Raw genomic sequence first — 14,965 nt, forward strand, 5'->3', positions numbered from 1 at the left:
CATTCTACTATATTATTATTGTTCTCTAATTATTTAATATCTTGGGGAGGGGGTATTTTCTCTTGAAAGACAACATTGCATTTAGAACGTTACGGTTCACGTAAATATAATGAACAATTAATTTCATACGTTCTGCATCTTACTTTTGTCTTAAGCCCAAAACCTCTTTTCCCTGCCAGACATGCAACGGCGCTCTTCTAGGCCCATTCTTCTTCTGATTGTTCACAGTGAAAGAAAAGTGTTCAGTAGTTACATCACAGTGCAATAAATGAAGTTGCTGATAGCTCATCAAGACACAAAGACAGACTAAAATAGGTGGGGATTAAGGATTATTCCTTTGTATTCAGGTTCGTTAACACCAATTATTCATAGCACAAGACAATCAGTACGTTATGTTGAAGATTTTGGACAGAACCGTTGCCTTCTGCTGTAGAAATTCAGTACTAACACATATGAACAGAAAGCGCTATAACTGAACTCCTACCGCATTGATTTGTTTGGCTACAAAACCATGCGAAACTGTGTAAACGGAGTACAGAGGAATGACACGCTATGAGCGCCACAGCGGCCAATGAGTACATTACCTCTTATTCTAGAATACACGAGTAACAGCAGAAGTGGGAAGGCGTGAAGTGTAGCAACAGAACTTTCGTTTAAAAGGCAAAGCATTTCTATTTGGAGAAACATTTATAGTTACTGAAATCCACTCTATTCTTGAAGCTCGATTGAGTTAGCTTTGATAGTCTAGTGGCTAGAGATAACACGTTATAATTGGCCTTGAGGTCCCTAGTCTTTTTCACACAACACGGCTAAGTAACATGCGCTATACCAAGGAATCAACTACATAATATCGTTGATTATTTTGCTACCTGTGATGACTGTGCCATGCCATGTATAGGTCCCCAGTACTATTAAGTCACAGTGATGTATCCAAGAGGCCATGGGTGAGTTGGTGAGGGTTACTACAACACCCCATTTGGACTTAGTACCAGGATGCGAAATCCTGGGGGTGGGGACGGGGGATTTTCCCCCAACAACAATCTTTGTCTCTAAAAGCCCCCACCCATTTTTTTTTGGGGGGGGAGAGTTTTTGTTACAACAAACAAAAGATAAACAATTACTTTTGATTCCAAATATACTGTACTAAGAATAATATCGAAAACACACACAAATTAGTGTAGTTGTGAGTATTGAATGATTTCTCTCTCAAGAGATCATTAACAAATCTACGCACAATAAAAGTAAAACAAGAATGCAAAACAATAATTACTATGAAATCTAATTGATTTCTATTAACGTAAAGCAAAAACTAAATAAAAACTTGTACATAATAAAATCACATCAACTATTTCATAATTTATTAACATCTTTAAACAGTTAGTAAAGGACGTTTGCTACTTTATATCTGATCTATTTAAAAGTAACACGTTTATTTATTTTTGGGTGACTCATAATAATAATATATCTTTAATTTAGTAATTTATTTTTACTTTTAATAACATTATAAATATGTATATCGTATAATTTATATTTATGCTTGTGGGGAGGGGGTTTGTAGATTAAGATATTTCTCCCCCCACCAATCTTAAATGATTTCGCACCCTGCTTAGTACTGATGTAAATACAAAATAATAATATATTATTCAGTATATGAATAATTATCCAACATTTTGGAATTAGTTGACGCGTCTAAGGAGAGGAGAATAGCTTTGAATTCTGGATTGTAATGAATACATTGACTTTCAATGGAATCGTCACTCACAACCCATCAGTGCAATATTTTTCAATCATTTGATGTGGAACAAGGAAACATTTTGAATTTTATCTTGAAAGGTTTTACCAATTTTCTATCGCAAACAATATACCTCGGAAGAATATAATATGTTTACATTGTGGTACAAATACTTGAAGCTATTTCTGTCAACTGTAGAGGTTCCAGAAAATATACTTATAAAGAATTAAGTAAGTTGATGCAGAGCCATTACAACCCAAACAGCAAGTAGATTAACTCTTTTAATCGTCCCTAGCAATATAAATAAATGTCGTTATTATTTCATTTAGATATTTTACTTCAACTAACCTCAATCACTTGTTCCTAAAACAAAACACAAGCTATTCTGCCACAGTTTCTTCTATCGTTGCTTCGTCTTTGTCACCTTGAGCATGAACGTGAGACAACACCTATCGGTCTTTGAACACACTTCTATATTTTTTCTTGATCGTCTTCCAGCCATTTTGCAACAAATTTCTGCTTTACAGGATTAGGATATGCTAAAAGGCAAGTACACCATATCTGCTGTACGATTACAGCTTTGACCTTGGAAACACAAGACATAAGATTCTCTTCCTACCAGACCGGAACAATCTCTATAGTTTCGTCCTTTTGCAACAACCTCTGGCAACTCCTGTTCGCGTTGACCTTCACTTTTTTCAGTGTCGTGTCTTCTGAGCTTCGATCATAAATAGGCCTAGCAGCGACCTGACCCATGGAATAAATTACCGTCCATGCATAAAATATAACTGTCATAGTCATAACTAGATACACGTGCTCGTTTAAAGTTAAAAAAAAAATCCTCAACTAAGGCTTGATGTTTCAAAACTGATGTTACATAATTTCGAAACATCTCAGAATTAGACATATTATCCACTTTAACCGACCCACGAACAGCTCCCCCCCCCACAAAAAAAGAAAAAGTGTAAAGTTTTCTGTGTACATTCTCCTCAATTGGTATCCCGGTATTTTGTTTCTATACAGCGTATTTGCACAACTTACAATTCAGACTACACCTTCCTGCAATCATCGTTTTTCATTATTATTGATGGAGATGAAAAAGCTATCTATATGTACGAAGAATAAAAAGTAAGTGTATCAATATACAACGCACAAAACACACCGAATTACTAAATTCGTTCTCTGTACGAACCTCTAGATCCAACGATGAATGACATTTTCCCCAATCCCCGAGCAAAAATAGAAAATTTCTACGTTAAATTGCAAATATACATGCGCAAAAACGAGAAATTATTTCTGTCTTTTAAACCGACTTTAAAAATAAATCCCGTCTAAATTTTCTCCTTGAATTATCCCCTTTATTGCATAAACATTTACTTTAAAAAATGTTTCGTCCCTAAAAAAAAAGCTGTCCAGATTTACGTGAGAATATGCAAGGTGTAACACGCATGTATCTATAGAAGGATATTAAATTATGTGATGTTAACTAGAGTCAGCTCTGATATGAACGTGACATTTAGCATCTTGCATAGCCTATGCCAAGCCAGTATATGAACTCATAATGGAGTCTAACATGCTTCTTTCAGCATATTCAAAGACAAATCACTGAGTCACGTGCATGAACTAATTCTGTCAAGAGTAAACCAGGAGAGAGAGAAGACAGCACACAAGGAGCATACTGGCCCTGGACTTCACCCAGTGATAATATTTTTGGCAGCTTGAAGTCTCGATGCTAACAAAGCAGGAGAATACAATATATATACAGCATTCTGAAATGTAGTAGAAAGTTCAAGATGTAATAACTATTGGCCACAAATCTGCAACTCGTAAGCTTTTAAAAAATCATTATCATTAATAGGTAAACCATGATTTAATGAGAAAAAAAATCAAGTAGTGCTGCAAAAATTGAAAGTATCATTGTAAATTGAGTTAAAATATATGACAATTTACAATTAAAATTTCCAACCATGAATATATTTCCTGCAACAAAAGTAGGATACATGTAAAGTAATAAAACGGTGCCAGGCTAAAAAAAAAAATGTGTAATTCACCCTCTTCTAGAATTTTCCATTGGAGGGATGGAGGGTAAATTTCTAGCCAAAAATGACTATAAAATAGACCTTTCTGAAAAAATGTTAGGGGAGTTGAGGAAATTATTGGGAGGAGTGTTAGAGGGATGTTGGCCTGTGTGAAAAATCACTGCCCTCTTCCATTCACAAGATGACACTGAAACTCTACCATGATATAAATTGGAGTTTCTTCACTCATGTATTCAGCTCTTAGATTGAGACCCATATGTCATACTGTACGGGTCTCACTGACCATGATGATAAGATGGGGTTTAAAGTCCACATTATGCACAGATACGCTAATCGGGACTGGACCTATAGTTTAAGGTGGGATTCGACCCACCGTGCAATATGCCTCCACGGGGTATCGAACCCGGGAACCCTTGATTAAAAGGCAATAACGTTACTACTAAACCATCGCGGAGGCTCGGGACTCACTGACGTAGGCAGTACGCCCCTGTAAGATGTTAGAAAGTAAAACCGCGTTTCGAGAAGAAAAAGAAGAAAAGATTTGCTTTGAATGAAAACGAACGAATCGGTGGAAAGTGAAACAATGAGACATGGCAAAACACAGAAAGGTCACAGAACAAACACGTTGTTAAAGCACTTTCATGGTTAGTTCTTAAAAGAAAAAGAACGTTGGCGTTGATACAGCGAGCGGCAAATGTTGTGGGCGACGCTTTCACCTCAGGATGAGAGGCGATTACTTTCGTCAAATAATGCATTTGCTCAGACCTGCGAGTGTTTCACTGCACTGAATAATCGTGTCCGCTGTCTCGAGAACTGTACGCCCTAAAATGCACTTTGGCCTTTTACAAACTGTAGGTCCAGTAGCGATTAGCATCTGTCATACATCTTCAATTACCCTTCAAAAGCTAATTAAATCAGTCACGAACTGTTTCTCTTTCTGTTTAGTGAACATCGTATTGTGACGGTGCTGTGAATCCGCACAATATAATTATATGTTTATTGAAATTATTAATTTCATATTATAAAAATCACTTTATATTAACGTTTAAAAAAATGTATAATTATTACTTTGTACAACGTTAATTATGTTTTATGTTATTCATTGCACTCTACGCTGTATAAACGAGATATTTATAATTCTAACGTTGCTATAGCAACGAGAATCAATAGTCAGTATGTAGTAGTGTGTCTGACAAAAATGGAAATATAGGTAATAGTGAACTGCATATTGCTCAGTTATTTCACTAATATATAGACCTATAGAAGTTGTATCTTCACCTTCGCGTTTTAGTTGTAATCGTGCAAATAATTGACTTGTGAACGTCACAGTATAATTGGTGGTCCAGTATTGTGGAACATTATCAGCACGATCTTGAGCGATGTGTTTTGCGTGTTAACTTACACCATTGTTCTCGTGAATCTAGTTTGTACATACATTTATATTATGTACGCGTCAAGTAATCCTTATAATCTGAGATCCAAAACAAGACTTACAGCTAGATCTATCAATTGTGGTGATGAACCTGATGAATCACAAAATAAGAATGGTGCCATGAATATGGTGAAGTGCTGCAAAGATCCCGATAAGGAAAGGTTGGTAGCTTGTGAAAATTGTGGCCATTGGTATAATTTAGAATGTTTGGGTTTGTCCGATAAGCATTGGGAATTATACCAGTTAAATGAAAATTATTTCTGTAGAGATTGTGATCCATCTTATGATCCGTTCAGTATTGAAGCTTTTGTGCAATGGAAAAGAAGTCAAGAAAATGTTCAAGAAATTGACATTCGTCCTTCTGTGTTGGCAGAGACGTCAACGAGGCAAAGTAATGTTCCTTTTCAAATGTTTGATCTGCTGGCAGAGTTAAGAAAAATCAGCGAGTCACAACAGATGGAATTTACAAAAATTAGGGAAACTCAAGATTCTATGAGGCAAACTCAAGAGCTTGAGTTTACAAAAATGAGGCAAACTCAAGAGTCTCAACAGCTTGAGTTTACAAAAATGAGGCAAACTCAAGAGTCTCAACAGCTTGAGTTTACAAAAATCAGAGAATCTCAACAGGAAATTCAAAATTCACAGCAACTACTCAAGCTTGACTTCCACGAATTGAGTACATCGTTACGAAAGGAATTAGCTGAAGTTGCAGAGTCCTGCAAATTAGCAACACGTTCATTACATCAGGAAATGGAAAGAGAAGTGCAGGGACTAACAGAGAAAATCGAGGAAGTAAACACTACTTGTACAGAGAATTCTGATAAACTTGCTGGCTTGAATGATCAGATTACAGAATGCCAGAACAATGTTTCAGGATTGTCTCGGCAAGTTCAAAGACTTGAAGCCGTTGTGAGCCATGATGAAATAACTAAGCGCGTGGAAGCATGTGAGGAAAATATTACTAAGTTAACATCTAATATTTCGACTAATGTTGAATCAAGTAATCCTGTACAAGTTTACAGTTCTCATGTGAATAGTAACTGTCAACCTGGTATTCCTGCACGGAACCTAACCTCTCCGAAATCATCTGATTCTTCAGCGTGTGATGTTTCTGATGATGAACACAATCGCATTGCTTCACAAAGACACAAACGTTCTAGAAATAATCGAGTGAGAACTAATAATACTAACAAGTTATGTCAATCAACCCGTTCTTTATATTCTGATGGTTCTGGTCAGGAAAGAAAGAGGCAAGTAAACCAAAAGTCAGCAAATCCGCAGAATCATCGATGTGATTATCCTGACAATTGCATGCGTTCGCTTACTCAAGAACCTCGACGGTTGGTAAGATTGAATGAACTTACTGTTCTTCCTAAATATTCTGGAGATCCTAAAAAATCAAGCCCACGTAAGTTTATTAAAACTTTAACGTCCTACTTAGACTTACTGCAAGTTCCTGACATGCAAAGGCTTGAATGTATTACTAATTGTTTTCAAGGACCTGCAGAAGGTTGGTATAATACTCATGTCGATTCGTTTACATCGTACAAACAGTTTGTTGACGAATTTCTGAATCACTACACGTCTTATTCGTTAACTCAGGCTCAATTATCTGAACTTAGAAGTCGTAAATATGATCCTAAATCGACGAGTAGTATGGAAGTTTTTGCTATTCGTACGCATTCAGCATATTATAATTTAGTTGATCGTCCGAATGATGCAGAAGTTATTGATATTTTAATCAATCAGTTGCCCACATCTATTGCACAAACAATATTAGCTGCTAGATTAGTTAAAATGGATGATGTAATTGCGTTATTAAAGAGGTTGGATTTAGTGAATTCAAGATCAAACAAGAGTTTTAATGTTCATGATAATGTACGTGAAAAAAATTTCCGACATGATGGGAATAATTCTAAAAGTTTTACCGACAATAATAGTGCAAGGGCAAACCTGAGAGTTCAAAGTGTTGCTAAAAGTTCATCGTTTGTGAACGATGATGAACCTAATGGAAATCAAGGTTCAAGACGTAACGTAAGACCTAATGATAGTGTTCATTTTGTTTCTTCTAGCGATGAAAATAAAAGATTTAAGATTCCACGTACAGATGTTCCGTTTGTTGCTGAAAACCAACAATCAAACTCCAGCCAAAAGACGATGATATTTAATAGAAATAATAATTTTGGGAAACCTAACCTAACTAACAGACCATATAATCGTTACAGACGTAATGGTGCAGGAACTCAAAATTTCCGGCAAAATAGAAGTCCACAAAGCTCACGATACTTCAACAATAATGGTAGATTTATGAGCAACAGTTTCAATGCCAGAAACGAGCAAGAACAACAGCAATTTACACTGCGTCCTAACTCTCAGTTCTCTAACAATAATTTCCACTCATTCCAACCATGCAGTGTATGTGCCAATTGCGGATATTCGTCTTCTCAATTGTCAACGGGAAACAGTTGCAATGCAACTGCAGTGGCGAATACTCCATTAAATGAAAATTCTCCATCTTTCGATCCAAGAGAAACTTCTTGTAAACAGTTCGTTTCTTCTGTCCCTGAAGCAACATTAAACGAACGTCGCGGGTGAACGTGGACCAGTTTGCTCGCACTAACATAATGGAGGGTCCGGCTAAATCATATCGTAGTGATAATATAGGCACAACTTGTCAGTATGCTGTATTAAGTAATTCCGTTTTATCTGAAGTTGATCATTGTTATCCACTTTCAATATTTTTTCAATTAGATTGGTATGAAGATGAACCTACTTGGATTTTAAATGATACTGGTATACCTACTCCTATTACTGATCAACCTCTGATCACAGGAACAGTTTGCGGTATTACCATACAGTGTGTCATCGACAGTGGAAGCCAGTGTAATTTAGTCAGTTATGAATTATGGTGCAGTATAAAATCAATTATTCCGAGTGCCAAACTGGATACAGTGGATCAACTTAAGTTATTGCCGTTTGCAGGACATCAGAAGTTTCGTGTTGCTGGTCGGAAGATTATAAGTATTTCAATTAACTCGGAAGTTTTTTCTTTGGAGATGTTTGTATTGAAGCAACTGCATGCTGAATTAATTCTCGGAATACCATTTTTAAGGCAATACAAAGCTGTACTCGATTTTAGAAGAAACGAAATTAGTTTGATGGCGTCTACTGGTTCCGAATTGGTTCAGCCATTAAATTCTAGCAAAAGCACAACTGATAGAGATTCCTGCCAGATGCAGGAAGTTACTATAGTCAAAGAAGTACAAAATTTACTTGTCGTTTCTCTAGATCAGATCACAACGAAGGTGCGGTCGTGTGAAGCACTCAACACGGAGCAGCAGTCTCAGCTTGAGAATCTAATAATAGAATATCATAGTTTGTTTTCTGATCGACCCCGATCCGCATTCGTAGAACCTTATCAAATTGAACTAGACACAAAGGAACCAATTAAGGCACCTATATATCCAGTACCGTTCGCCAAAAGAGCGGCGTTAGAAAAGGAACTAGAAAAATGGAAAGCCTGGGGAATAATTAAAGAGATGTCTTCACCTTATTTGAACCCAGTACATATCGTCCCAAAATCTAATGGTGAGTGGCGTCCAGTGGTGGATTTTCGTCGCCTAAACCAACATGTAATTTCACCACTTACCCATGTTGAACCGATAAACGAGCTACTTCAACATTTTAAGGGTGCAAGATATTTTTCTTCGATTGATCTCTCCTGTGGATATTTTCAAATACCACTTACGCCCGACTCATATAAGTACACAGCTTTTTCGTATCGAGGACGACAGCACGTGTTTTGTTACTTGCCATTTGGTATAAAATCAGCTGTTTCTGTTTTTGTTGAAAGAATGAATAAGGTGTTTGGACCAGAGACTCATTCATTTCTGATGATATATGTGGATGACATTTTAATATTTAGCCCAACAATAGAGAAACATTTTGAACATCTTGATTATGTTCTACAGACATTGCAGAAGACGAACATGTCCATAAAATTTGCCAAATGCAAATTTTTCCAAACGGAAATTAAGTTTTTGGGTCATGTGGTGTCTGGTTCTGAGATTAAGGTCGATCATGATAAAGACTCAGCTATTCTACAGTTTCCTGTTCCTCAAAACAAAAAGTCACTTCGCAAATTTTTAGGACTGGCAAATTGGAGGAATCGTTTTATACAGGGATTTTCAGATATCGCTAGTCCATTATATCATCTTTTACGCAAGAATGTGCCATTTTATTGGACACCTCAGTGTCAAGAAGCGTTCTTGTTATTAAAGAATGCTCTAATTTCAGCACCAGCATTGAGTCAACCCGACTTTGAGTTGAGGTTTTGTGTTTCTGTTGATGCAAGCCAGAAAGGATTGGGTTGTGTACTTTGGCAAGTTGATAATGATGAAATTCGTGTCATACAATATGGCAGTCGTGCTCTTAGAGGAGCAGAGATTACATATAGTACACACGAATTGGAATGTTTAGCTATATTATTTGCTCTGGAGAAATTTGCTATATATCTTAAAGGAACTGATTTCAACTTATATTCAGATCATAAGTCGTTGTCTTGGCTTAAAACTGCACAATCACTTAATTCTCGTCTCACGAGATGGGCTCTCAAACTGCAGTGTTTTGATTTCACGTTAAATCATGTCCCAGGAGTTTTGAATAATATTGCTGATACGTTGAACAGATTTCCGCCTTGTACTACTTATTCTGCACTTGATGATAAATTATATATCAATCAAGTAATTGTGGAAGATTCACAAGATGATACTTCTTCAGTAGTATTGATGTGAGATAAAGTCAATCGCTATTTAATATTCGCAATTTATTTGCACGTACTTATAACTAATTTGCACGTACTTAGAATGCATTTGCAAGTACTTAGAGTACTTTACATTTATGTATTTGCATGTTTATAACTTTTTATGAATATATAATTATTTATTTTATGAAAAATATGTATATAAAAGGTAATTAGAGGTACTAAACGCTAGACATATGGTTTTATATTCATTACTGCAAAGTATGTAATGTATAAATCGATAATAATTAATGTTTATAATATTGAAAATAAGAGTTTATGGTTTATGAACCGCTTTGAATGGTGGTACAGGTCCAATTACGATTGGGGACGGTCCCGGTACTCGAACCCGAGATATGTAATATTATTAATTAGTACTATGCAATAATTTCATTAAGTTATGAAACACGATGATCTCAGACGCTAGACAGAATACTGTCTCAGAATCTGAACTCCGCGCAGGTAGAGGAGAAAGGAATTTGGGGGAAGTGCGTTCAAGGTCAAATGACGTCACAACGTCAGAACAAACAAAGAACCCGATTGACCAATCAGAACCGGTTTTTTCAAGGTTAACCAGTACGCAAGAACAGGGGAAAGCTATGCAATACTGTAGGGCAGGGGAGGGATTCAACCAGACAACAAAGGATGTCTGGAAATGCGCAGCAAGGGTCAAATCTCTGAAGCTATGCGTCGCTTGTAGAACCGGTTTCCGCCGCCAATTAATATTCCGCTCAGGTTTGCCTTCAAGGCACAGGACGCTTTAGCGCAGGGTTTTTTTTATCTGTACTATGAAGAAGGGAGAGCTATTAGGGACGGGGCCTACAGTTTTCACCATTTGCTTTTATCACGGGGTAACGAACCTAGGACCCTTTGATTATTGATTTAGGTAGTAAATGTATGTTACTGTGTGCTATTTAACTTAATTTTGAGTTTATTTTTTACCAAACTTTGACTTTATGTCAAACATTTTCACAGCTTATCCTTATTTTTACAAAAATAACACTATTTGTACTATTCAGGCAACATTTTTTATTAAATTTTGGACTCGCAAAGATATTTTTACAACTTTTTAACTTATTATTTTACAATTTTATGTTAATTTTTTACCAAAATAACACTGTACTAATCAGGCAACATTTTTTATTAAATTTTGGACTCACAAAGACATTTTTTTTCTACGTTTAACTTATTATTTTACAACTTTATATTAATTTTTTACCAAAATAACACTATTTGTACTAATCAGGCAACATTTTTTATTAAATTTTGGACTCACAAAGTCATTTTTTCAACTTTTAACTTATTATTTTACAACTTTATGTTAATTTTTACCAAAATAACACTATTTGTACTATTCAGGCAACATTTTTTATTAAATTTTGTATTTACAAAGAGATTTTTTCAACTTTTAATTTATTATTTACAAGTTTATGCCTATTTTTTTACTCAAATAACACAATTCTATCTGTTCAGGAAATACTTTTAGTTACATTTTCGACACACAAAGTGTGTGTTCTCAACTTCTATCTGTTTATTTCACAAGTTTAGGCTTATTATTACCAAAATAACACAATTCAATCTGTTCAGGAAATACTTTTAGTTATATTTTCGACACACAGAGTGTGTGATCTCAATTTCTATCTGTTTATTTCACAAGTTTAGGCTTATTATTACCAAAATAATACAATTCAATCTGTTCAGGAAAGACTTTTAGTCGAATTTTCAACACACAGAGTGTGTGATCTCAACTTCTATCTGTTTATTTCACAAGTTTAGGCTTATTATTACCAAAATAATACAATTCAATCTGTTCAGGAAAGACTTTTAGTCGCATTTTCGACACACAAAGTGTGTGTTCTCAACTTCTATCTGTTTATTTCACAAGTTTAGGCTTATTATTACTCAAATGACACTTTTATATTATTCAGGCACCATTTTTATTACATTTTGGACTCTCAAAGACACACACACACACACACACACACACACAGAGAGAGAGAGAGAGAGAGAGAGAGAGAGAGAGATTTTTCCAACTTTACAGGATTATTCTCTAGTTTACTCAAATAACACAATTTAGATGTGTTTTGAATTATATTTTGGATGCAAAAGTATGTTTTGACAAGTTCTACCCTTTTATTTTACAAGTTTAGGCTTATTATTACTCAAATAACACAATTTAATCCAGCCAGGAAGGATTTGTTATTATATTTTGGATGCACAAAGAGATGTTTTCAACTTTTTTACTGATTTTTTTTTTTGCAGGGTATGTATTAATTTTTATTTATTTTGTTTTGTATCATATATACAGTTACAAATTTTTAACTTAGAGTTTAGTATTTATTTAAATCTTTTCAAAAACACTAAAGAAAAAGTACTTTTAGCTAAAATGTAAGCCACAGAATATATTATTATTATTATTATTATTATTATTATTATTATTATTATTATTATTATTATTATTAGGGTTTACTGATTTCCACTATGCTATTTTTGGTTCTGTATTTCTATATGTATTTATTTAGGTCAGGTTACGCCTGCTACGTAGGAAAGTTTGTTTATTTTAGAGTTTGCTGAGTATTTTGTTACTCTTATACTAGGTAAAGTTTTCTAAATATATCAGGTAGGGCTCCATCCATATACTTTTGTTTTTGCTGTTTGGAGATGATGTGATCAGCATCACTCTCCATTTGCTTTTTATTTTATGTACCCAATTTTATTTTGAGGCTTTGTGAATTCTAGAGCTATTTATGCAGGAGAGAGGGCTTGAAAATTTTGATCTCAGATAACCTACTACTATTTGTCAGAGTATTTTAAAGGATATTTTATATTTATTATGTGCCACTAGAATATCAAAGCTTGCTTAATTTTTATGTCTGTAACGCTGTTATTGTATTTCTAGCTAAGGCTTACTGGATAAAGTACACGAAATGTTTATCATTTCGACTATTTACCTTTATACGAGGCCAAATTTTTAGTGTAACGAAAATTATTGTGTGTCTATAAAGACTGAAATCCCTTTACCGATGGGTCCATAACTGGACGCTTACCAACATTGTTTCTTTTTTTAAAAAAAAAATATATATATAACCATTTATCAATATATTCTCAATTCACAGGACAAGACGAAGTTCACAGACGACTGACTATATGGACCATAGGTCCACTTGCTAAACTTTTTTTCTATGCTAGAAGAATAATTTAGCCTTATAGCCTTTTTCAAGGTATTTTTGAAGTATTACTGGTTTTTTGGGTGCATCAACATTTGGGTTATTTCTATTTTCTTTATTATACGAGGCCACAATCACTATCTGAACACTGAAATTCTCTGATTGAAACTAAAACCTTAGGCTGTAACTAGGGATTTAGTATGTATATCGACAATTTATAGGACAACACGAACCTTACAAAGGATTGTAGGTGATGTAGGCCCACACGCCAGAGCTTTGTTAACCTGCAAGAAGCATTTACAGCTAATGCTACGAGGAAATGAGGTTGATTTTTTACTGTTTCACAAGAATGCTATTTTTTATACACCCAATATTTGCTTTTCAAGTAACTACATGTACCAGAAGCACTTACAGGCCAACTCTAACTAGACTTCGACTTATTCTATATCAGGTGCTAAATTTATAAAGAACTATGATTGTGTATATTTCTGAGGAAGTACGCAAAAGCAGATTACCCGATTAAAGTATCTGAAAAACAGATTATTCTATGTAAGTATATTTTTATTGACTGGATTATTTAACAGATCAAACAGGAGGACTGCAAAATTCGTTAAATGTAGTTCTATAGTATAGGTGGTTTCAGAGATATAAAAAGAACAAATATAAGATTTCGCTTTTTTTGCTACTGAGGCTAATCGCGACGCTAAGGGTAAATTGCCAGGAAATGTAACGGAGGACAATCAGTCCCAAAAGTTATGGGCTGCATGTAAGTTAATACCCCAGAGATATTACAGTAGGTGTAGGTTCTACCACCAGAACATTTCTATTATAATAATACTGGTTATGCTGTACTGTTAGCTAAAGATGCTGATATTTGAGAAACTTAAAAGCTTATTTGCAAAATTTTAGATAAATAATAATCTGTTAGACTGTAAACATATTTTATATCCATTCTGCAAAAGATCCGATGACAAAATTTAAAAATTGTTATCGTCCAGACAGGGACTCGAACCCTGGACAGATAGGTTAAAAGCCTAACGCTATACCAACTAAGCTATCTGGGCACAAGGTATTCTTTTTTTGAAAAGTTAGTTATCTTAAGAAATATATTGAAACACTTGAGAACACTTTTGGTCTGGTTCGACAGACAAGGAGACAACATTTCTCAATTTTTACAGACTGGGTGTATTTTTCCACTATAGAGGCCTTCACTATATGTAATTCGAAACGCTAAAGTTCAGCTAGCTTCCAAAATTGAGGTAAAGATTGTGTTTGGCGAGATTAACAAGTTACAATTATATCCAGTTACGGACAAATAAAGCTAAAACTCTTAGATTTACTGTACTAGCCAAGTTTTAGTAATATTTTTTTCACTTTAGTACAAATACCAAAGAAATAGGTATATTTTATTTATAATTTGACAAAATGTACTAGTATTTAATTTACAAAGTTAGGTAAAAAGCAGTATTTTTTTAAAATATTGTTACTGCCTTCAAATTTTATGTTATTTAGCCACTAACAACTGATTTACACTGTTTGGCATCCTTTAAATAGGAAAAGAAGGAATTATTTGTTTATTATTTTTACTTTATATTTATATTTATTTAAGAAAACAATTCTACAGTTTAACTTAATTTTAACAAATTGTTACTAATTTATATATCAAAGTTATGTTATTTAGAGTGTATCAAGGCGTATAAAGTTAATATTTGTACTTATCAGTTCAACTAACAATTATATTTTACACACAAAAGATGATGTTTACAGTTAAATTACTTGAATCAGAGAATAATA

General features: G+C 34.5%; 1 long non-coding RNA gene across 6 annotated transcripts in view; it reads right to left on the reverse strand.

Moving 5' to 3' along the window:
- LOC145989445 (uncharacterized) overlaps nucleotides 1–14,965 on the reverse strand; it is a 197,166-nt gene that overhangs the window by 129,437 nt on the left and 52,764 nt on the right. For 5 of the 6 annotated variants that reach the window (XR_014441851.1, XR_014441855.1, XR_014441856.1 and 2 more), the window contains exon 1: nucleotides 2,081–2,299. The exons of the other annotated variant lie outside the window; for it this stretch is intronic. This is a non-coding gene — a long non-coding RNA (uncharacterized LOC145989445). Of the gene's footprint in view, nucleotides 1–2,080; nucleotides 2,300–14,965 lie in introns of those variants that run through there. 6 annotated transcript variants of the gene reach the window in all.

The sequence above is a fragment of the Lepisma saccharinum genome, chromosome 1 (assembly GCF_977018435.1).
Source record: "Lepisma saccharinum chromosome 1, izLepSacc3.1, whole genome shotgun sequence".
NCBI classification, from domain to species: domain Eukaryota; kingdom Metazoa; phylum Arthropoda; class Insecta; order Zygentoma; family Lepismatidae; genus Lepisma; species Lepisma saccharinum.